Consider the following 23,079-nt stretch of genomic DNA (forward strand, 5'->3'; position numbering starts at 1 on the left):
CTGACTAAAGCCTGGATAAAGGAATCTGGGAAGCCCAGGGGAGGAAAGGGGAAAGGAAAGGGGAAAGGAAAAGTGAAAGGAAAGGGGAAAGGAAAGGAAAGGGGAAAGGAAAGGAAAGGGGAAAGGAAAGGAAAGGAAAGGAAAGGAAAGGAAAGGAAAGGAAAGGAAAGGAAAGGAAAGGAAAGGAAAGGAAAGGGGAAAGGAAAGGAAAGGGGAAAGGAAAGGAAAGGAAAGGAAAGGAAAGGAAAGGGGAAAGGAAAGGAAAGGGGAAAGGAAAGGAAAGGAAAGGGGAAAGGAAAGGAAAGGGGAAAGGAAAGGAAAGGAAAGGAAAGGAAAGGAAAGGAAAGGAAAGGAAAGGAAAGGAAAGGAAAGGAAAGGAAAGGAAAGGAAAGGAAAGGAAAGGAAAGGGGAAAGGCTTTCTGAAGTGGGCAGGGCTGGGGAAATGCTCTGGGAAAAGGAGGGACCACTTTCCTCCCAATATCAGCTCAGCTTTGCTTCTCTTCTTGGGATAGCTATATCCCTGTACTCCTTTGAGAATAACATTCAGTGATTCCAAATCCTGACTGTTTCTCTTTGATATCACAGAATCCTAGAACGGTTTGGGTTGGAAGGGAACTTAAAGTTCATCCAGTCCCACCCCCTGCCACGGGCAGGGACACCTTCCATTGTCCCAGGCTGCTCCAAGCTCAGTGCAACCTGGCCTTGGACACTTCCAGAGACCCAGGGGCAGCCCCAGCTTCTCTGGGCAGCCTGAAATATCAGCATAAGAACTGCTTGAACCCTGATGCAGAGAGAGTTTTCAGGTTAAATCGTGGTGCTCAGAGTGGGGGGTTTAGAAACCAATGTCCTCTGCATCTCAGTCTCAACACAAACAGCACAAAACATCAAAGTTATACCCCAAAAAACTGTCTGGCTGCTAATTCTAAAAACCCACTGAAACACTCTGACTTCAGTTCCACGAATATTTCTCTCCTGATGTGGACATGGAGTTCATTAGTGACTGTCTGGGAGTAAAACCCTGAATATTTATCCATAGCCTAAAGCCCCGGAGTCACATCCAGTGAAATCATCTCTTAACTGTGCACTGGTTGTGCTTGCCCACGTAATTGGGAGAGATGGTAAAATACTTAAGTGCTTCTTGGGAGCTTTGTGTCAGAGTTATTTCATCATGGACTTGTTTTTGGTGTTGTTACGGACCCGGCTGGGGCCCCCTTTTAGAGCACAGCCCTTGTTTCAGCAGAGATGAGGAAATCTCTCTGATCATCCCCCTCTGAGAGGAGATCTTTTCCTGGGTTAATTGGACAAGCAGTGACATTTTGAAAAATTAGAGGATTTGGCCATTCCAAAAATATTTCGAGTATATTTTTGCTGCCTCCAAACTCAACCACAGCTTGACCTAAAAAGTGCTTAACTTGCTGTGGTGCAATGTCATTTCTTCGGGAATTTTTAGTGCACTTTGGATGCGTGATTCCAGCGTGGCCTGCCAATGCTCCAGGAGAGGGGATTTATGTTCTCTACCCAAACCCATTCCAGTTTAATTAAAGAAAGCCAGCCTACACTTCCAGCATGAAAACCGTCAATACTCGAAATCAGTGAAATTCCTATTCATGCTCCACTTAAGACTTCGAGTCCTAATGGGAGCTGCAGTGGCACAAAATGATTCCATTTATTCTGGATAATTTCAGGAATACTCCAGTCAGCGTCTCTTTGGCAAACAGCCTTTAAAAGAAGGTGATTTCAGAAGCAGAACTCCCTCTGAACAAACTATTGTTCAGTGCCAGATGATTCTGCTTGGGTGGAGCCTGGTGGGTGTCTCAGAAATGTTACCACCCCGAGATGTTTACAATTTCTTCATCAGGTGGCTTTTAATGTCTGCAAGAGGCGTGTGACACTTATTTTTAGGTTCTGTCCTTTTCTTCCTCTCCTTGCAGCTCCCCCAATATTGGTGTTTCCTTAGAAACCCTGGCTGTCAGCTGGCATCATAAAAATCTGAGATGACACCGAGCTGGCTTTTGGGGGAGGTGATTATTGTGCAAACAATGTGTTTTCTATTGCTGGCAAAACTCCTGGCTTTAATCCTCATCCTGAAAACTATAATTTCAGTCAAGATTTAGGAGAGGGAGGGGTCTTTCCGTGCTTTTCTTTGCATTCCTGGTTGAGAAGGAGGATTACTCTGAGGGAAGGCTCATTGCTATGCAGAGGTAGAACCTTTTTAAGCCCTGGGTTGATGCTGGATGGATCTGTTGTCATGAGAGCAGCATGCTGGGCTTGCATAACTCTTTGGAGGTGTTTATGTACAAGCTCTCCCAAGGGTGATGTTTTATCAAACCTTATTACAAAAGTGCTCCTCTCTGCGAGCCATCGAATGCTTCGGGAGCATTAAAATGCAGAGTTGTGTCTGGTCAAGGAGAAGCAGAGGCTGTGTTTCATATTCATGTGAAAGATAACACCCAGAAATTTCCAGAAGATTTTATAGGAGCTGCAGCTGTCCTGTGCTGGGGTCACCTACAGGGACCTGCATTAGAATCTCAAAATGTTTTAGGTTGGAAGAGAGTTTGAAGCTCATTCCATTCCATCCCCTGCCATGGGCAGGGACACCTTCCACTGTCCCAGGCTGCTCCAAGCCCCAATGTCCAGCCTGGCCTTGGACTCTGCCAGGGATCCAGGGGCAGCCACAGCTTCCCGGGGCAGCCCAAGGACCCATTAGGATGGGTCGGTAGGTTTGTTTCTGTTTTGTTCAGATTTTTTATTTCTCTCTGCGCTGCTTGTGTGGAAGGGCCTTGATTAACCCCTTCTCCTGCCTCCTCTGCCCTCTGTGTCCCACCAGAGGGACCTCTTGTGCATTATGCCCAAATTCCTTATCTCCTTCTGGGAATATGAATTGGTGTTTGTTGCTGATTTAATCAAAGACAATGAATTCCAGCTGGGGTTTGTGGTTGTTATAAATTAAGAAGTGATCTCCTCCTGTACTTTGCATTGGTGAGGCCTCACTTGATGATCGTAGAGCTCTTTCCCATCCTAAATAATTCCACAATCCAAAGCTGGTTTCTTTACTCTGTCAGAGGTGAGGGATGACAGCGAGGACAGGAGGATCCTGGCAGAGAACTTTCCAGAAGAGACACAACAGCTGAACTCTCAACACTGAGAACCTCTCCCTCACACCTTCGAGCAGCAGGGAGAGCGCTGGGGCAAACCGTGGATGAATTCCTCATGGAGGGAACTGCCTCAATCCCCTGGATGAATTCCTCATGGAGTGAACTCACAATCCCTGGGCTCACACTGCTGCCCTGTGCTCTCAGCTGGGCTCCCTGGGGATTTCCCTCCGGGTTTTGAGGTGGGCAGGTGGATTTGGCTTTATTTGTCCCCAAATGTGCAAATTGCTGCCATCGCTTGTGTTGGAGCACTAAAGGTTAAATCCTGGGTGTGGCAGCTGCGCTGCTCTGCCAGAGGGTTTCTTTTGGGATGTGCCCAGGGAATGTGGGATGAGTGTTGGAGCTCGAACCAGGCTGGGTTTAACCCCACCAGAGCTAATTTCAGCACCTCGGATGTGATTTACAGCGTGATGCTGTCTCATACTCAGGAAGGATTTGCACATTGAGGTAGTTTCTGCTCTGGGTGAGGGCTGTGGCTGGTTAAATGCTGAAAGGAATAAAAACCCAAAACCCGTTCTGCCTTTGAAACAGAGGGATTTCCATGCAGGATCAGGCTGGGAATTTCCTTATTTTAACCTCTCTTCTGGCAGTCGTTCCTTACGAAGGTGTGAGGAGCTCATCACACACAACTGGGGAATGATTTTCTCACCAGGGAATGTTTTTTCCCTAATTCCCTCAGTTATCACTGACCCCTGACCCAAGCACAAGGCTTCTTATCTTTGATACAATTATTTTTATCCCAGAAAATGCCCAAATCTCAGAACTTCCCATACCCTCAGCAAACAGGTGCCCCTTGCACCATTCCCGTGGTGCAGAAAGGAAAGGAAAGCACATTCCTTCCTCTTCTAGTTCTTCCTCTAAAAAAAAAAATGCAAATCAGAAAGAATCAGAGCGAAATACTTGAGGAAAGGTCACTGTGCTGAGCTGCTTTGAAACTCAGGTAAAAGAACAGTGATAATCCCATTACAGAGGAGCCACAGATGCTTTAATTCAATCCTGCAAACCAGGGGAGCCCACACGGAGACGTCCCTGCTGCTCTCAGGAAGTTTTTGTGCTGCAGGAGAAGGTGCTGGTGGCACCTTGAGCTGCCCCCTTGGGCACAGGGAAAAGGGATGGGATGGTGATGGTGGGGAAATTGTGTGGGCGTGGAGATGCTGAGGAAGGGCATCCCATTCCGGGGTGATCCAAAACTTCACCTAAAGGAAACTGCAGCTTTACAGACTTGAGATTTTATTCATTTTTGGCTGATTTGGACAGTGATGCTCTGCCAGCCCTGGTGGGAAGGGACACTTGGTACCTTCTCCTGCTTGAACCTCCTGAGGCCAAGGAGGAGAGTTTTATTTTCTGTTTGCAGAGTTCAATTCTCCCCTCTCTTGAACCAGAAACCTCAATTCTTTTACGAGCCACGGCTTCAGGGCCTGCAACACCAAATCCCTGCCAGTGTTACCAAGTCAGATCTGTCCTCTATTTATGTTTATTTTATAACTGAGCAGGAAGGGTCAGTTTTGGTGTGTGGCAAAGGCCGTTTTTCCATGAGCAGACCTTGATGGACCAAGATACAAAGCGTGATAAAGTTATCACTTTGAAAATGTCTCTTTAGAGTACAGATATTATGAATTCATTCTTTCTTTTTTTTTTTTTTTTTTTTTTTGCCTTGAATTAAAACCCACCAAGTGCAGCTATCTTTGGTTCCCTTGTCTGACACGGCTTTGCCAGTCTGTAAATTTTCTTTCAAATTAGCAGACCGAGTTTCCTTATCAACCCTTAGCCAGTTGCAATTACTGTCACTCTTTTCAGCACAGTTAATAACTTTGTGCCAACTAAACTGAAACTTTTGTCAGGAATTGTGAGTTTCCTGAGTGCCCTGAAGTCGCTGATATTGTTTTAAACATAAGAGCTTTTTTAGACGTGAGGGTGACAGGCAGAGCCAAACTTTGCTCTCTGACTTCCCAAATTGCACTGGACAATTCAGCAGAAGCTGAGGGTGTGAAGGATTAGTTTTCCCCTCATTTTTTGAGGGATTATATACAATTTTTTTTCTGGAACAATACAGTTTAAAGTAGAATAAACAGAACATGCACAAAACAGCTTGTGAAAAATGTGTGGTACAAATGTAGGGTCTTTGGGGAATCAGTGTGATGCATCTAAAATGCTGCTGAAAATGTTAATTAGTCCCATATATCCAGGACAAAAGAGGTAGTTTTCATAATTAAGAAATGTATAGAACTGAGAGGAAAATAGATTCAGGTGCCAGGGCAGCTGGACTTGCCTTGCTGTGTTTTCTCACTAATATTTTTGCGAAAGGGTCTTTTATGGGAGAGAATCCTAGAGAGAGAGGGAGGTGCAGGTATTTCTTCTGACAAGAAAGGTAGTTTCAGCTCTTTTCTGATGTCAGTATCACTAAGGATACTTCACATCTCTTCCTGGTGTTTCCTGCCAGTGAATATTTAGACATTTACCAACTTGGAGGCTTTTGAGGTCGTAGGAAAGGGATCTATAACGTCTCTGGGGAGCTCAGCTGGCGTGTGACACAGGAATGTTTGGGATGGGGACCCTTCTCCATAGGACAGAGCCAGGCCTTGCCCTCTGCATGGGAATTAAAGCTCTTTCTGTAAGAAGTGAGGGGTTTACAAGGGATTTTTTTTGGAAAAAGAGCAAGTTTGCCTGATTTAAGGAGAGCATCCTTGCTCTGGGGCAGTGAGGCAGAAGATGTGAGAGCTCCTTTGCCTCCTTGCTGCTTTTCTGTATTCAGCTGTGGGAGGAGGGAGTTGGCAGCGGGTTTCTTTGCTGAACACATATTTATATACAACACTGGGGGGGATTTTAATGTTTGTCCCAGTGTTTTCCAAGCTTTTTTCTCCAAATGAGCCAAAGCAGCAGTGAGACCTCTCGGGCCCCATTGCAGCACTCAGAGCACAGTGGGAGAACAGCCCTGAGACCATCTGCCCATCATGTCCTGCCTCTGGCAGTGGCCAAGAGCAAATGTCCAGGGCCAGGATATAAAAACTGGGCAAACACTGAGAGAGAATTCCTCTGGATATCCTCTCCCAGCTTCCAATAATCTGCTGTTTAGGGATTTTCTGGGAAGTGGCAGCTACATCACAGCCTCTAACAGCCCTCAGTGGACCTTCCTGCTGCAAAGTCTGCCTCGTTATCCCTTTGCACAACGGGATGGAATGATTTGAACGAGCAGTCCTAAAGCAGAAATTTCCTCTTTTTCATGCTGGTTAGACCACCTCCAAAGCATTGTTCTAATGGGATTTATCCTGATTTGGTAAAACTGAGGGAATGTTGCAGCCAGCTCTCCCAATCATTATTACTGGGGTGTCTCTAAATAGGTGTTTGCTACCAGGGCTTGGCCTCCAAAGGAAAAAGGACAAGAGTTGCTGTAAAAAAAGATGGTCCAAACTGCTAAAAATATGTTGTTCTGGGGTTTGAAGTCACATTCATGCTTCCAACAGAGAAATTAATTTGGTTGTCCCTGACAGAGCCTTTGCTCCCTGTGGGTTTATCCACAGAACTGTTTCTTCAGGGGACAATTAAAGCACACAGTGCTGAGAGTAAGGGAGAAGGGTATGGACACAGTGGAATAATAACAGTGCCCCAAATGCTCCTTTAATTACTTCCTTCTCTTCAGATCTCCTTCCTGGCCTGTCTCTTTGTTTGTATTTGTTTTCCATCAGCAGGATCCAGTCTCTTCCTGAATATATTTCCCTGAGTAACTCGCTAGAAATAGCCCACATTTGATCCTACACTAAATGTTTTCATGGGGACCAAAATCCAGCTGAGTGAAGAACATTGGATCCAAAATATATATTTATAAAAACCAAATAAACTGAAAAACACCCTTCCCCCAACAAACCCGACCCTCAGGAATAAAAGTTCCTGCTGATACCCTGTTTTCCCTTTTTTCCTTCCCTTCTCTCTTAGTTATTTCTAAATGAAAAATAAACAACAATAAATTCAGGATCAGGCTCCCGCTGTTCCTGTAGAACCAGCAAGAATATTTGTTCCAAAATTTTTGCAGGGTAGTTGTGGGTTATTAGGAATAAAACACGGTAGAAGAAGTTCTTGGAAGTCTGGTTGGCCCCAGGACAGTGGAGCCTACACCAGGAAGCTGCCCAGCTTTGGAGGAGGATTTCCATCTTACACTGCTACTCCAGCTCTTGAAAAACCCCATTCTGCTGGCTCTTCAATTCCTGATTTTAAGCCAGGCCTTGGATGAACAATTGTGAGAGAAAAGAAGACACCTCTGCAACTTGAAGTGTAAGATTTTTACCCTTGTGTGTTCCTTTACACCTTTCTGGCTTAAAGCCTGTATGATTTCCCCTCCTGAACTCCCTGTGGTCCCAACCACCACTTTCTGGGCAAGTCTTCCTCTACCACCTCAGCCACACTAATTCCTGGGATATTTTCCATGCAAACATCAGCACTGGCTTATCCAGGTTGTTCTGCAGAACTCGGTGGCAGTGTTTCCTCAGGGTGGCAGTCCCTGAAATGTTCTGGTGGCTTTAGGGGCTGTTAATTTGTTCTTTTTCTGCTGTTTGCCTTTATAGGTAGAAACTCTTGGATTTTTTTTCTAGTGTTTTCTTGGGTTTTTCATTGCCAAAATCCAGCATGAGTGGCTACATAAAATGAAGCTGACTGAGGCTGGTGAAGTGTGCTTGGCTTGCATTTTAATGGCAATATTCAACCTACAGATGGGCTTGGAGAGAGGTCGCCTAAGTTCAAGTGAGAATTTCAGTGCAGATTCGTAGATTTTGAAGGCCAGATGGCACTGCTGTGATCATCTTGTCTGATCTCCTGCAGAACACAGGCCGTGGAATTGCACCCATCCATTCCCACCTCCAGCACAACGTTTTCCCTGCAGATGTTTCACTTCTCTGTCAGGCCAAAATTTCAGCTGACCTCACATCGATATCAGTGCTGTTAATGACCTGGATTATGGGAATATTAAAGAGAAAAGCTTGCAAGGTCTCCCCTGGAATCTTGTTGGCCTGGTTGCAATTCCTTTTTTTTTTTTAAATTATTTGTTGTAAGATCGATAGAGCTGTACAGTGGTTTTCAGGAGTGTTTAGTAAGAACTCCAGAGGGAGGATCTGACAGCCCTGCTCCGTGATGGATTGGAATGTCAGATCAGCATATGGAGAAAGGAGGAAAAAGGCAAGATGGGGAAAGCCAAACCAGAGCTCTTTTTAAAAACACCCTTGAAATTGGGTTGGTGACTAAATAAAGCTTTCTTGCCACCAAAAGTACAGCAACAACAGCAAAAAATTTGATCTGAAAATAAATCCCTTTTTTTGTTCAGAAAATCATCACATTTTCCTTGCACTTTAGGTGATTGTTGTTTTTCCCAGCAGGATTTCTCACTTTCCTGGAGAAACAATGAGTCTGTGAAACTTTTCCAAAAAAAACCAAACCAATTTTTGATTTTCCCAGCCAAATCCCAGTGTTGCTGTGTCACCCAGCCAGGACAAACATTGCATGAGGTACTGTGAGCCCAGCTCCCTTCTCTTTGTTCCCCCAAAAAGGCATTTTTTTCCTTGGAATTGTCTTATTGGGTCTGACAGGAGCTCGGCATGCGAATAAAACATTCTGCGACATGAATAATGATTGCAGAATCAGATGTTCTGCATGTAGCTGGTTTGAAGTAGGAATATATATAAAAAAAAAGAGGGCAAGTATTGTTCATGTTCATTTTGCAGTGTTGGCTGAAGTGAGTTCTCTTGGAGCTGGCTCCAAGCTGGGAATTCCAACCTGTCGAGTGCTCCTGCTCGAGATCAGGGTGTTTTCAGCAGGAGGTGAAATGAGCAATGATAGGGTGGCAAATGGGGACAGGGACTGGGCAGGGAGGATGAATTTAGCGGGAGAATGGGTGATACAGATCTTAAAAGGTGTTTTGGAGATCAGTCATTTTTTTGGAGATCCTCATTTCCTCCTCCCACAGGGAGAGCGTTGGACTGTGTGGTAAAAGGGGTGGAAGGAAGCAGCAAACCCCAGCCCTGAAGCTTCAGCGGGATACAACCAAATCCTGTTGTAGTCCTGCATCCCATCCCAGTGTCCTTCATCCAAAATCCTAGAATTGTTCAGGTTGGAAAAGCCCTCTGAGGTCATCGAGTCCAGCCTGTGACCAATCCCCACCTTGTCACCAGCCCAGAGCACCGAGTGCCATGTCCAGGCCTTCCTTGGACACCTCTAGGGATGGGCACTCCATCACCTCCTTGGAAAGCCCATTCCAATGTCTGACAACTTTTTTCCATGGAGAAATTCCCTTGATGTGTGTATGACTATGCAGATTGTGGGCTGCCCTTGCTTCCAGAACTTTGTTTTCCAGAACAAAGAATTTGGAGAATTTCCAGAACTTTCAGGGAACAAGCGCTAAAAGCAATAAATAATCAAATGCACAGAACTCTACAAACCAAATCCTCACACACAGAACACGTGGAGGACGTAACTTGGGACAGCGTGGGAGGGAACAGACTCTTAGTGGAGATCTTCAGAGACTACAACAAACCTTTCTTGACTGTGACCAGAAACACCTTGATATTCCTCACTTTCTTCCAGGTCAGAACGACTTTAATTTGCAGTTCACTGCATCATCTGCAGGGTCTTGGAGCAGTCTGTGTGCAGGAAGGACGGGCTGTGGGAGGGAGGAGGAAAATCCTCGGTGTTATTCCGCAGTGTTTACAGCTCCTGACAGGATGGCTTTAGGAGTGAAGGTTTCACTGTGGCTTAGCACACGCACGCTGTAATTTGTCTGTCAGTTCTCTAAAAGTTCATTGGCATTGTCGAGTCGTGTTTAACTCAGTGGGGAAATATGGATTTCATCCCTGGTGATTTCATGGAGCACTTTGATAGCCTGAAGGTTTCCCATCAGAAACACAATGTCCCATCTCCTCCCCACCTCCTTGGGAATTACTGCACCTCTTCATAGGAATTCAGCACACAAAGGACCCAAAATGAATGGGGAATGATTCTTTCAAGCTCTGGGTGCTGTTTGAAAGGATGAAATGCCTCATTGTGCAGGGATACCTGCAGGTCTGGAACCTCTCTGAATATATGTGTGAGTTGGTGTTCATAGAGCCAAAAGAAGGGCATGGGCAAAAATCAGTTTTCCTTGGTAGAAGATGGCACGTGCTGAGTATAACAGAGAACTCCACTTTCTGTGCTGGGTCATGTCCAGATAAATATGACAGGAATATTTTGGCACTTTGCTTCCCCTTTTTATTTTTAAAGAAGTGTAGGAAACTCTTTGCAGCGCTGTACCTGCTGGGCTTGGTCCAATACCAACAGAAAATCTCCACATCCATCGAGGAGCCCAAGCCAGAGGTGCCTCTGCCTTTCCACAGCTGTTGCAGACTTCAGATGGAGACCAAGAAACCTTGTGTATCTGGAGAACATTTAATTTTCCATGCTCAACCATTCAGTTAAAAGTGTTTCCAGAGCACATTAACAAAAATAAAAGCTGACGGATTAAAAGGAACTTTGTTCATTTTGGAGGAGTGCTCTGAGCTGAAATAATGTTTGGTGCTGATCCTCCACTGAGTTGTGCAAAGCACTCTCTGTGTGTTTTGGATGAGTAAATATTCCATGTAAAAATAAGGGTGTTTGTATCAAAACAGTCTTTAGTATTTCTTTTTCACTCTTCTGCCATGTTGTTTTTTAAATCTGATTTCATGTGCACATACACAGTTTTTATAGTGTCATTTTACCTGGTGAGTGAAAAGCCAAATTTTATAAACAAAACTTAATGCTAACAAGAAAACTGCATTTCTTCATGGTACAAATGAGCATAATTACAGTAAAACACTGCTTTTAAGAGTGTTCAGCTGCTGTCAGTGTGCCTGACATGCAGCAGAACTGGATACACATTCTGTTCCTGGGGAAAAAAGGCAGGAGACGTGGATTCTGTTGGGTACAACCTGAAGACAACTTTTAACCATCAGAAAACAACGTTTAATTATCAGAAGCCAACTATTAACCCTCAGAAGCCAAAGGGCATGATGCTGCCATTGATTTTCAATCCGAAGTTGGGTTCACAAGTTGGAGGAGGGAAAGAGTGGAGATAATTTTTCTGCTGACTGCATAGAACTGGCTGCTTGTTAAACTCCAAGAGTAGATTATTGCCACGTGGTCTTATTGTTTGGACTAGGCAGATCTGGCTGTGCAATATGGGATGTGCCAGGCTGGATCAATGTTCAATCTCATCTGGAACGCCAAGTGCTCTTTAACAGCACTGAAATGTCCCCACTCCTGCTCCACTGCAGGCTTGAGGGGATCCCAGCCTGACAAGCTGGCACAGCATCCCAGCAGTGGGAGGGGAGAGATGTGTGACGATGGGACTGAAATGAGGACCCCACGTGAAGCCCCTGCAGGGCAGGACCAGATGCCGTAGGCGGAGCGTTGGAGTTGGGTATTTCCCCCCAGGCTTCTCCAGCACCTCAGCAAAGCTTTGCAGGGATGTGAAGAGCCTTAGTTCGTCTCTGCTTTGTTGTTCCAGTCTCACTCCAATCCCTTCCCAGAATTCAAGAGTGGAAAGAACTCCAAGCAACTCGTGATAATAATTCTGTGGCTGTCTTGGTAATGCCTCCATAATTAACATTTGTCCTTACAGATACAATAACAGCCCGTAATGCAGACGTAAATATTCCATTTTAAATAGGCACCTGAAGTCCGGAGATGAGTGGTGTAAACTTTAATTACATTTCACAAGTGCATTTCCCTCATAATCCCATATTTTTCGTTAGACACAAAATAACATTTCTGCTCACTTTGGATAGGGTTTTTTTTCTTTGCTTTGTTCTGTTTAAATACAAAAAAATGTGAACAAGTAGAGGAAAGCCTGTTGACTTAGCCAAATTAAATATGTACAGAGAAAGTCATACAGAAAGTTTAATTTTTTCCCTCCGTCTCTATAAAGATATGATAATTTTCTGAATCAAAATCTTAAGCTCCATATTGCTGCCATCTCTTCAGGAAAACAAATGCTAGATTCATTTGAAAGTTCTTGTTTAACATATTACAAAGATTAATCTCTCAGTTGTTATTTAAAGCACATGTTGTTGAGTTTCAGTAATTCAAAGAAATATAAATACAATTGAATTTGATGAGGGTGTCTGCTGATGGAATATAGACTTTGCTTTCCAACCAGGATTTACCTGCTGATCTCATTTTTCCATGTAGGAAATCACAGCTGAGTTTGTGCAGAAATGGAACTTGAGTTTTATTCTGAAGGTGCGTCCCTGTGAGTAGAAACATCAGATTTTACTTTCTCATGGATTTTATACAAAGCCTCGGATCAACAGGACCCAGGGAATGGCTTCTCACTGCCAGAGGGCAGGGCTGGATGGGATATTGGGAAGGAATTGTTCCCTGGGAGGGTGGGCAGGCCCTGGCACAGGGTGCCCAGAGCAGCTGGGGCTGCCCCTGGATCCCTGGCAGTGCCCAAGGCCAGGCTGGACACTGGGGCTTGGAGCAGCCTGGGACAGTGGGAGGTGTCCCTGCCCATGGCAGGGGATGGAACAAGATGATCTTTAAGGTCCTTTCCAACCAAACCATTCTGGGACTCTGTGATTCGCTGAGATAAAAGTTGAGCTGTCGTCTAAAGCGATAAATCAAAAGTTGGGATTTAAAGCATAAATTTCTGTCATTTCTGAAAATAGACTCAAGAGCTTTAACGTTGCATTTTTGGTTGTTTCCAATTGACAGATCCTTTCTCTCTCCCTCTATTTATTGGATATTATCTCTCCATTCTGCTTGTCATGGCACTACCTGAAGTTTTGAGATACGCAGGCTTTGGCAGCGTTATTGACTTGGAAAGTTCCCGTGTCCTTCACATTCCATTGTGTTCAACTCCCCAGATAAGTTCATGGTTATATTGTATACATCTGATCCAATTTATTTCAACAACAAGATATTGCTTGGAAGGAAACAGATTCTGCTCTCTATCTTTAGGAATTACCTAAATGTGCTAAAATCCAAGCCTAACGATTTTTCACAATTAGGCTGATGGGCCTTGATGCCTTTCTGAGGGAAAAACCTGAGAAATATGCCCAGAATAACAAATCATTAGATGTGATAAGCCAGGAGGTCCAGTTTTCCTGATAACTTGTCTTAATTATCTTTTTGGGTTTTTTTCACTCTGGGCTACTTGTTTATATTGGAAGTAAAAACGATCCCTCTGTCATCCTTGGATATTCCCAGCAGCCAAGAAAGTCTTTTCCATCTATTTCCCCTCATCCCCCCAGCCCCTGCAGCCAAGCTGCCTTCCAAGGCATAATTAATTTATAGTTTGTACCCCAAGGAGGAAAAGTTGAGTGCTCATCAGTGTGATATTCTAGCACTTCAGTGCATTATTTTGGGAGATCTTATTGTGTTTATTCCAATACCCATGGCAAAAAAACCTGGATTCTTTGCCCTTCATTTCCTTCTTGAACGTAATAAACCTAATTCAAGCACTAATCATATTACAACCACTTATTATTTTGGTAATTCAGACTAAAAAGGGCCTGATTTTGGTGTTTCCACTGCAGTTGGTTGGGAGGGAGGTGGGTATCCACTGAAATAGTAAAATCCAAAACATCATGCCCAGAAATTGGCTCTGTTCTGAAAGAAAATCTCCAATTTGAGTTCCAGCCACTGTGTTTTAAAGTGCTTCGTGACGCAGAGTTCCTGCACAGGGCAAGAAAAGCTGCACAATTCTTGGTCCAGCTCATGGCACACTTTCATACAGGCTCGGGAATCTGAATTTCAGCACCTCATCTGGGAGTGTCAACCTTTGTAGGCAGTGGTAGAGCAAAAAATCCCACTGCCAGCAACTCTTGTTGTAATTGTCTGCCCTATTTTAGCAACTCCAGGTAAGTTTGTAAGGAATTTTCATTTTACAGGGACTGAAAGGATGTTTTTCAAAAATAGTGAATAGTGGTCCCATTTTCATCCAAAGATTTTTATTCATTTTATTCCTTTTTAATTTGGCATTCTGTTTTCTCTTCCTGTTCTAAACTGAGCTGTCAAAAACCAGTGCAGTGTCTGGAAAGTGTGCAGGGAGAAGGAAAAAAAAGTCACATTTCTGTGTTCTTTTATGTCCTTAATTTTCCAGGAGACTCAGTCTCAACCAAGACTTCAACTGGGAGAAAATACATTTCTATAACAACACTTGAAAAGAAAGAAAAGAGTAAATAGTTATTAAGTGAGATATTCTGGTGCATAAGTCTAAAATTATATATATATTCTATAAATTCAATCAGAAATCTTAAGTAGCTGAGTGCTGGTGAACTGTGGTGAGATCATGAAGGGGATACTGAAATTCTTAGCCCAAAATGACAGAATTTCATGTCCCTAAAACTTGGGAAAATCCTCCTTAAAGAGGCCATCTGAAGTCATCAGCAGAAACCTGATGTTTATTTTTCACAGTGAAATATGGTATTTTCTTACTTTCTCCTCTGAATACCAGGGAACTTTGTTGTTGTTGTTTGTAATTAATAATTCTTGGCATTTTTGCCTCACATTTTACTGGCTGTATTTATAGAACTGAATTTAATTCAACCTCACATTAGGAATACAAATATATTAAATCCCTAAGTCATGGTTCCTCTTCTTTTTTTTTTTTTTTTTTAACTCCTCGCATGCATTTAGTAAAAGCAACATTTCCAAAATTCCCATCTGTTCTGCATGTACACGCAGCTAATTATACACTGATTGACAAGGCTATAAAAGGACATTTTGGGGAGATGATGGGTTTAGGAGCTGCACTAAAAAATTCCCATGTGGAGGCATTCTGCAGTTTTCCCATGGAAACTCTGTGTGGGAGTCAGGGAGATACAAATACACACAACAAATTGTGCTCTGGCTGTCACCCGTGTGGTGTCAGAAAGGTTTGGGGTTGTTTGTGTGTATTTATCTGTGCTGGAGTAAATGTGTGTGTGGGGAGGGATCAATAACCCACAAATAATGACACAGCCCCGGCAGGAGCAGCCCTGCCCACCCCTCACCTGAATCCGCAGCAGTTCCTCAGGGCTCTGCTCCTGGTTGAAGGGATGCTGGAGGGATCCCAAAGAGCTGTGGATGGCCCCACAGGCACTGATGGGATCAGAGAATCCCAGGATCACTGAGGGTGGAAAAGATCTCCAAGGTCATCAAGTGACCGATGCCCACCTTGTCCCCTGCCCAGAGCACTGAGTGCCACCTCCAGCCCTTCCTTGGGCACCTCCAGGGATGGGCACTCCAAACCTCCCTGGGCAGCCCCTGCCAAGGCCTGAGCACCCTTTCCATGGGGAAATTCCTGCTGCTGTCCACCCTGAGCCTCCCCTGGCCCAGCCTGAGGCCGTTCCCTCTCCTCCTGTCCCTGTTCCCTGCGAGCAGAGCCCGACCCCCCCGGCTGCCCCCTCCTGTCAGGGACTTGTGCAGAGCCACAAGGTCCCCCCTGAGCCTCCTTTGCTCCAGCCTGAGCCCCTTTCCCAGCTCCCTCAGCCACTCCTGGGGCTCCAGACCCTTCCCAACCCCACTCCCTTCCCTGAACACACTCCAGCCCCTTTATTCATAGCATCATATCCAAGGGATGATGGATTTAGCAGCAGAGCTGCAACAATAAATTCTGGGCATCAGCAAACCTTGGATTTGAACCTTAAATGCTGAACTTCTGTCTAAAAATAGCCCTGGTGCAAGATGAGCCACTCAGTTTCTTTTAAATAAATCACCCACTTTTACAGAATAATTTATTTTATGTTTCTTTGTCCTTTCTGTTCTTCCTTTCTAAATTTTTTAATTTTTTTATTTCTTCTATACATAGACCACTTTTACTCTAGACAAGGAAGAGGAGAGCTTGTATTTTAAATATATTTCTGTGTGAGCAGGGCTATGCATGAGACAATCTAGGAGAAACATTATCAGAAAATTTTGACAGAAATGGAAGAAAAATTGGACACAGAAAAAGGTCAACCAAAAAGCAGACAATTTCTTAATTGTATTCTTAACAAGGGTAATTAAGCACTGGAACAGATTAATAATGGATGTGGTTCATGCAGCATCAATGAGGAGTCTTAAAATAAGATTGAATCTCTTCCTAAAATGCCTGATCTAATTTCAGCACAAGTTATTGGGTTAGATGAAGGCACCAAGAAATAAAATCCCAATCTGTGGCACAGGAGAAACATTCACAACATTTCTGATGGCCCGGAAATATCTGTTTCTGGAAAAATCCAGCAGGAGAAAATCCAATTGTTCTTCTAACGTGGAATGTGAGTATAATCAGGTCAATTTATTAACACATTGCCTAGACCAGAGAATAATATTGGCGTTGTGGGTTTCTCTTTGTTACATTTTATTTGTTCTTTTAAAGATTATAGACAAAAAGGATCAATCTGTATTTTATATTTTCTGATTTCACAGAAAAATGTGATGCGATGCTCGTTGATGACATCAACAAGGAGTTCTTGGCTGTCGTTCCCAGGTATTTGTAGGGAGTTCTAGAACATTTTAATTGTTTTTTTTTAGGATTTATTTGTAACATTGAGAGAGGAAACAACAGAGTTGAAATGCTGCTCAGATGCAGCCACAGCTCCATGTCACGGCCGTCCTGCCGTTCCCTGTCCTTCAGTGAAATGTGGGCGTGCATGGGATGCAATCCAGGGGCATCATTTAGTCCTTGTGGGAGCAGCTAAATCTGGGAACGATGTGTTCTGGAAATGGTTTTCCATGGATGGAATAGTTCATCCCCTTGTCCTTCAGGGGGCTGCACAGGATGCAATCCGGGAGCGTCATTGAGCCCTTGGAGGAGCAGCTAAATCTGGGAATGAAGTGTTCATGGAATGAAGTGCCTTTCCGTGGATGGAATGGTTCCTCCCCCAGCAGGTGACAGCCGGGAGCTCTGCTCCAGATGGGGAATGTCAAGCACCTCACAAGGTAATTAATCTCCCCCAAACTCCCGTCTAATTTAATGAGTCGTAGTTCATAGAGCGGTGTCAGTAAGGACCAAAACATTGGCTAAGGTCTGTGGGGAGCCTTAAATCAGGGAAGAGCACCACTAACGACTCCTGGAAGTCAATCCAAAGGCTTCTCTGAGCCTGGAATTAGCAGGACAGCTCCTGGTCCCTCCTTGTGGCACTAAATGACCTTTAAAAGTCCCTTCCAACCTAAACCATCCTGTGATTCTCTAGTGTTACACCACATTTACAATTCCATGTAATTTGGTGACCCACATGCACTGAAAAGGGGGAAAAAAATGGAATATCTGCAAATTTTCAAACCAATAGGAAATTTAGAATTGATTTTAGAAACAATCAATCAAAAATATGAAATTGAAGATTGCTATGGAGAGCTGAAAGGAGCAACCCAAACCACCTGCTGCCTGATGGTGTTGTCCAATTTCTGTATAAACTCAATTTAAATTTCTATATTTTGTGTTCAGGTAGCACAAAAAATAAACTCAATCAAGGAGGAGGTTCCAAATACCTCTCAGTAATGGAAACAACAATTTCAGGGCTCTAGTCCAGAAAATTCTGCAAAGAAAAATGATTGGCGTGAGCAGTAGTTGTCTCTTTGGGACTGTCACTGGGAATTGTTGGGAGCAATTCCTCTTGGTTGGTGATAGTGATTTACAATAACTCCCCCTTCACAACTGAATACATCCCTAAAATGATTCCTTGACAAAGAAAGTGTAATGCTTATTTTTATTTCTTTTTTACAGTGGGCTTGTTAGAATATTGAAGCAACCGGCCATCAAGGGAGCATCCAAAACACAGGGCACAGTCAAACCACACATTAGAGGGAAAGCACAAGATGTGGAGCTGTCAGAGAGAGTGTTGGACTCTGGGGACGGAGAAAGGACAGAGAAGGAGGGAAAAGAAAGGGGTTTGCAAATTATTTGCTCTATATTATCTCTTTATTTAATTTTAAAATGGTAGTTAGCTTCATTTTAATTTGTGTTTATTTATGTAATTGAATATTTATTTATATAATCAAATATTCATTTATTTGTGTGTTTACTTATTTTTATAGTAGGGGTTCACCTCTCCTTTTTTATTGAGTTTCTTGGAAAGTTCTCCCTCTGGAAAGATAGGATCCTTCCCAAGAAAAGTTCAGGCTGGGGAGCCCAACGTCCCACCCAGCTCAGGGCTAACTCCCAGGGATGGGTAGGAGCTGGATCCCTCTGCCAGTGATATTCCTGCTTTCCAGCAAACAGAAATACATGATCTTTCCTCTCATTCCCAGGAAACTTCACTCTTTCAGTGCTCTTTAATTCTGTTGCTATTGTCTCAGGGAACCATAAATGCTTAAATTTGGTGGATTTGATGCCATGAAATCCTGTAACTGATAATTAGACTGCAGGCTGGATGTTTACAACCCCATGCTCCGTGTTTTCAGCCAGTTCTTTCCCACTGAATTCCGTGAGGGTCTGGGTGCAATAACAGGAGTGTGTTTTCAAATAATGCAACTTCTGGCTGAATGAGATTTTAATTTTTGCCTTTCTTACAACCAGGGCTGCAAAAATATTTGGGTTTTTTCCTCGTAGCCTTTAATTTCTACAAGAACCCTTAATGACTACTGCTTAGCCACCAGGAGTCTGCATTTATTTAAATCAATATCTAATTAGCTTCCTTAATATATTACCTTTCACTCCAGAAATTTAAGGAATTTAAGCAATTAAGTTTGGGCACTGATATCCTCCTGCTTGCTTTTGTTTCTGCTTGACTAAATTTTGCCTCTATTTGATCATTTCTAGACCCCCAAATCCCATTGATTTCTTTAGTTTGTTGGTTTACTTGTGTATTTTTAAGGATTTTTTGTTTAAGGATTTTGCGGTGGAAGAATCTTTCCCTCTTAACTTTCATTTTTTTTTTCCAGCCAGTGGATGATGGAGTTGAAGGATAAGAAGAATGATTTTATGGATTCACAACACGATGCAAAGGTGAGATTTCCTCTTACTTCTACCTTGAAATTGCTTTGATTAAGAGAAAAAAATTGCTTCAGTAGAAAGAAATATTTGTAAAATGTAGAAGTTCCTAATCATAGGCAAAACAGAATATTTGAGGAACTTTTTAGGGTGGTGGGGACAGAGAAATCCATTTGAGGAACTTTTTGTGGTGGGGACAGGGAAATCCATCCTATGATACTTTATGTGTTTGATACAATTAATTTTTAAACCATTTAATAAATTAAAATCTTCTTTCTTTTTTTACAAGAAGGACCTGAAAAGCAAAAATGAGAAAGATGAGTTTCCCCCTTTCAGTATGAATATTAAATATATGAAAAACCAGAGCTGGGGCAAAATATTTCCCCTGTGTTCTTTGTAAAGCACCTGGAAGGCCTCACAGTAGAGGCCCATTAGGAAGGATGATTCCCTGCATGGGGATATGTGGGAATGACAACTTTCCAGGAAAAATGGAAGGGCTGGGGTTTTTTTAAAAGCCACGGAAAAATGAGCAACCATTTTGGGTGGAACAGAACAGCTGATACGCTCTTGCCAAGCTTGTTTCTTTATATAAGTGGTTTATTTATATTTGCAGATGTATGCAAATCCTCGACACCAAAACCACCCTGTAAGCAACGGAATTTTCAGGAGGTCCAGGAATTCCTGGAGCTGCCAAAGAAACTCTGCAGAACCAGAGACTCCCATGCAGGAGGCCCCTGGTTTGGAGTTTTGGGATTGTTTTCAGAGTTTTCAGCTTCTGATGTGAAAACCTAAGGTCGATGGTTGGACTTGATGACTTTAGAGAGCTTTTTCAACCTGAATGATTCTGTGATTCTGTGATTTTGGGGTGGCACACATGGACTATTCAGCACAGCTATGTCTGAGCAGATTTATTCTCTGCCAGTTCTCAGGACCTTTTCCTAAGTAAACTCACCATGGAAATGGTGCATTATGGAGGATGGATATCACTGGATTTAATTAGCAGCCTTGACAGGACAAGTGGCTGCCTGTTGTATTCCAGGACGGAGAATGGTTCAGAACAAACATCCCAGAAGGAATTTCTCATTATTACAGCACTGTCAACCTGAAATTGGACTTTCTAGGACTTGGAAATCCCATTCACACAGAGATATCAATTGTAACAGATAATCTCTTGACTCACTTTATTCTTATTCACCTTATTTAGCCTTATTGAATTAGGGAAACATAAGAATAACCCACTTGCTGAATGTTTCTGGATACATATTTGTCATCCATGTCAGTACAAAAATAGCTCGATTTATCTGGTGTGTCTTTTATTTTTCTTCCCCAAAAACTCGAGAACAGATTTTTGAGCTGCCTCAAAAAAAAGTTGCCTCAGAGATGACATTTCAAAGATCCAACCCAATAAATAAAGATATTGTGGCCATTTCCCTGTATTTCTAAGCTCGTTGTTGGAAACAACAGCCCGATAATTGTGGCTGCTCATGCCATTAATGAAGCAATGCCATCTGAAGCTCGGATTTTGCAATCTTTTCTGCATATGAATAGTCTGAAGTTCAATGTAAGCTGATGATTAAGACCCACTTGAAACATTTGATTCTGCAAGATGTTGTTTTGTGCCGCGGCTTTCGGCTCCCTTTGACTTCCAAGTGGCTGGAACGTTGTGAATCACGAGTGGGAGAGCAGCTAAATGGGGAAAGAGAAGTAAAGAGATGAAATATAAAAGAGTGTATTGGATTCTCTCTCCTTCCATCCCAACTCTGGGCACACAACAGCAACTCTTGACTCGAGGGACGTGAGGGAAAAGCGCTGGGGTTTCCAACGAGCCTCTGACATTTTTGATGTTGTGCATTTGTAGGATGACTCAGATTTGCCAACTGCTGCTGCCGTGGGTTTTGGATGCTCCATGCTCAGGGTTTTTTTGGGTGTTTGGTGCAGAGTCTGACCCCAGCACCTGCATCCACAGTTGCACCCTCTGCTTCCATCCCGAATTTTGTGGTTCATCCAAGTCCAGCAATGTCAATCCATGCAAAGATTGAGGTGAGATGACTTTGAAGTGCACAAGGAGCACACACAGGTCCTTGCTGGGTGCTGATAATAAAAAAAAAGAGAAAAATCTCCTCCTGATCAATCCCACACCCCACAATTTCATATTTTTTCCTCTTTTCTGTCTAGACAGGGAGGTTGGGAAGCGTGGTTTGATGGCAGCCTGCAACAGAAACTGATCCTGGGAAGGTATTTTTAATAAGGGCATGCAAGAATGAGCCAAATCAAATGTAAGCAACTTTTTTTTAGCCTAATCTGCCTCCAGAGAAATGGCAGACTCCCCTCCAGCACTAATGAAGGAATCTATTCCAACCTCACTTGATTTTCTAACGACATCCTACAGGAAAACCACACAGAATATCCCATATACAAATGCATGGAAGTGGAACTTGATGATCCCACGTGCCCATTACAACCTGAAATGTTCTGTGATTTATGGAACAGAAATGCAGGTAAAAAAAGAGTTTTAAAAATAATCCTGCCACTGGATTAAAGAAACGCTGAAGGTGTTTTCTTTCTTGTTTGGGACTAGAACAAGGTTGGTTCAATTGGATCCACAGTTTGTCAGTTCCTGGTGGCTTTTAATGATTCCTGGTTTTCAGCTTCATTTATCTGTGCACACCTTCCCTGCCACATTGAGAAATGGCTGGTGGGGAGGTGGAGTTGTGTCTCAGGCTGTTCTTCTTTAATATGGAAAATGTTTAAACATCCCATTTGGTTGAAAAAATCCATTATTTCCTAGTCAGTCTCATTCTTGAATATGTATTTCCCCAAAATACTTCTGAAGTGCTCCTTTCATCACGATTTTGAGGTGAAAATAAATAATAAAGATTTGGAGCTGGCCAACAAGCTGGAAAATCTATTTCTGAACCAGCTTTGTGTACAAGATGCTCAAAATAAGAGAGAAAGCAGGATGGAGATTTCATTCCTACTTGGAAGATAAAGCCCAGCTGTTCCAGAGCCATGGAGAATATAATTATCAAAAACCGCTAATGAGGCATCCCAGGTGGCACAGAAAACTCACCTGTATCTTATCTCTACGCTTAGCAAAGAGATTTGTTATGGAAGGAATGGTTAATGTCAAGACTGGGAAAAAGGAAATATTTGCTGCACGAATTCTCCCCTTTCAGCTTTATTTTTGTTTACAGCTGTGCAAGCTGAGTATAAAATGCAGCTATTTTGACTTCGTAGTATTTTATGTCTCGTTTGAACGGTTTTAAAAATTGATTGAAGGCGGCCAAGAATTGAACCTTTTCCCTCTTCTCATGTTCCGTGGTGCTTGGTTTTATGTGGCACCTTTTCCACTAAAAAGGCACAGAGGAGGCTAAACAGCAAAATAAAAGCCAGCCATGCTCTACTAAATCTTATTACCCAAACCAAAATCATTTGAATGTTTTAAAAGTTTTATCCATTGGGTCCCTGTGGGAGGGCAGTGTCGGGTTGGTGGTGAATTTATTTTCCCCAAATTTCTGAATTTCAATCAGGTTTGCTCTAATAGCTGTCAGCTGACCTGATTAAAGCCTACCTCTCCTCGAGTTGATTTAAATCAACTTGGCTGCCACACAGCAAGCTGAAATTCACGCTGGCCATCTGCTGCACTAAATCAATTTATTTTGGAGAACTTTAATTCAATTACCAGGCCCATATTCCATGGCAGGTGTAGGAGACAAATCCATATTTCAGGTTCCTATGTGGGATCTGGTGTAGGCAACTGAGGAGTGAGAGGAGGACTTGGGTAACATAAAAGGAGTAAGAAAGGATTTCCCTGAAAGCTTTAATTACAGTTTTAAAGCAGACAATTTAAACAGGTTTTGGAATTAGAAATATTTAAAAGAATCATATTGTGACCTTGCAAATCGCTGCTGCTGTTGCACACAATGCTACAGCCCGCTAGAAATTATATAAATACTGTGACTTGGTTAACATTTCAAATCTCTGACTCAGAAATTACCATGAAAATGGGGAATATTTCAGGATCCAATGAGGCCTTTA

General features: G+C 43.0%; 1 long non-coding RNA gene across 1 annotated transcript in view; it reads left to right on the forward strand.

The window, feature by feature from the left end:
- The window catches only part of LOC120410484, a 49,058-nt gene extending 26,604 nt beyond the window's left edge, over positions 1-22,454 (forward strand). Inside the window, exons 10-17 of the long non-coding RNA XR_005602685.1 lie at positions 12,336-12,386; positions 12,861-14,008; positions 16,237-16,387; positions 16,539-16,599; positions 16,878-17,051; positions 17,836-17,999; positions 18,993-19,056; positions 19,655-22,454. This is a non-coding gene — a long non-coding RNA (uncharacterized LOC120410484). The remainder of the gene's footprint in view (positions 1-12,335; positions 12,387-12,860; positions 14,009-16,236; positions 16,388-16,538; positions 16,600-16,877; positions 17,052-17,835; positions 18,000-18,992; positions 19,057-19,654) is intronic.
- The last annotated feature ends 625 nt before the right edge of the window (positions 22,455-23,079 follow it).

Source organism: Corvus cornix, chromosome 9, assembly GCF_000738735.6.
Source record: "Corvus cornix cornix isolate S_Up_H32 chromosome 9, ASM73873v5, whole genome shotgun sequence".
Classification (NCBI taxonomy): Eukaryota; Metazoa; Chordata; class Aves; order Passeriformes; family Corvidae; genus Corvus; species Corvus cornix.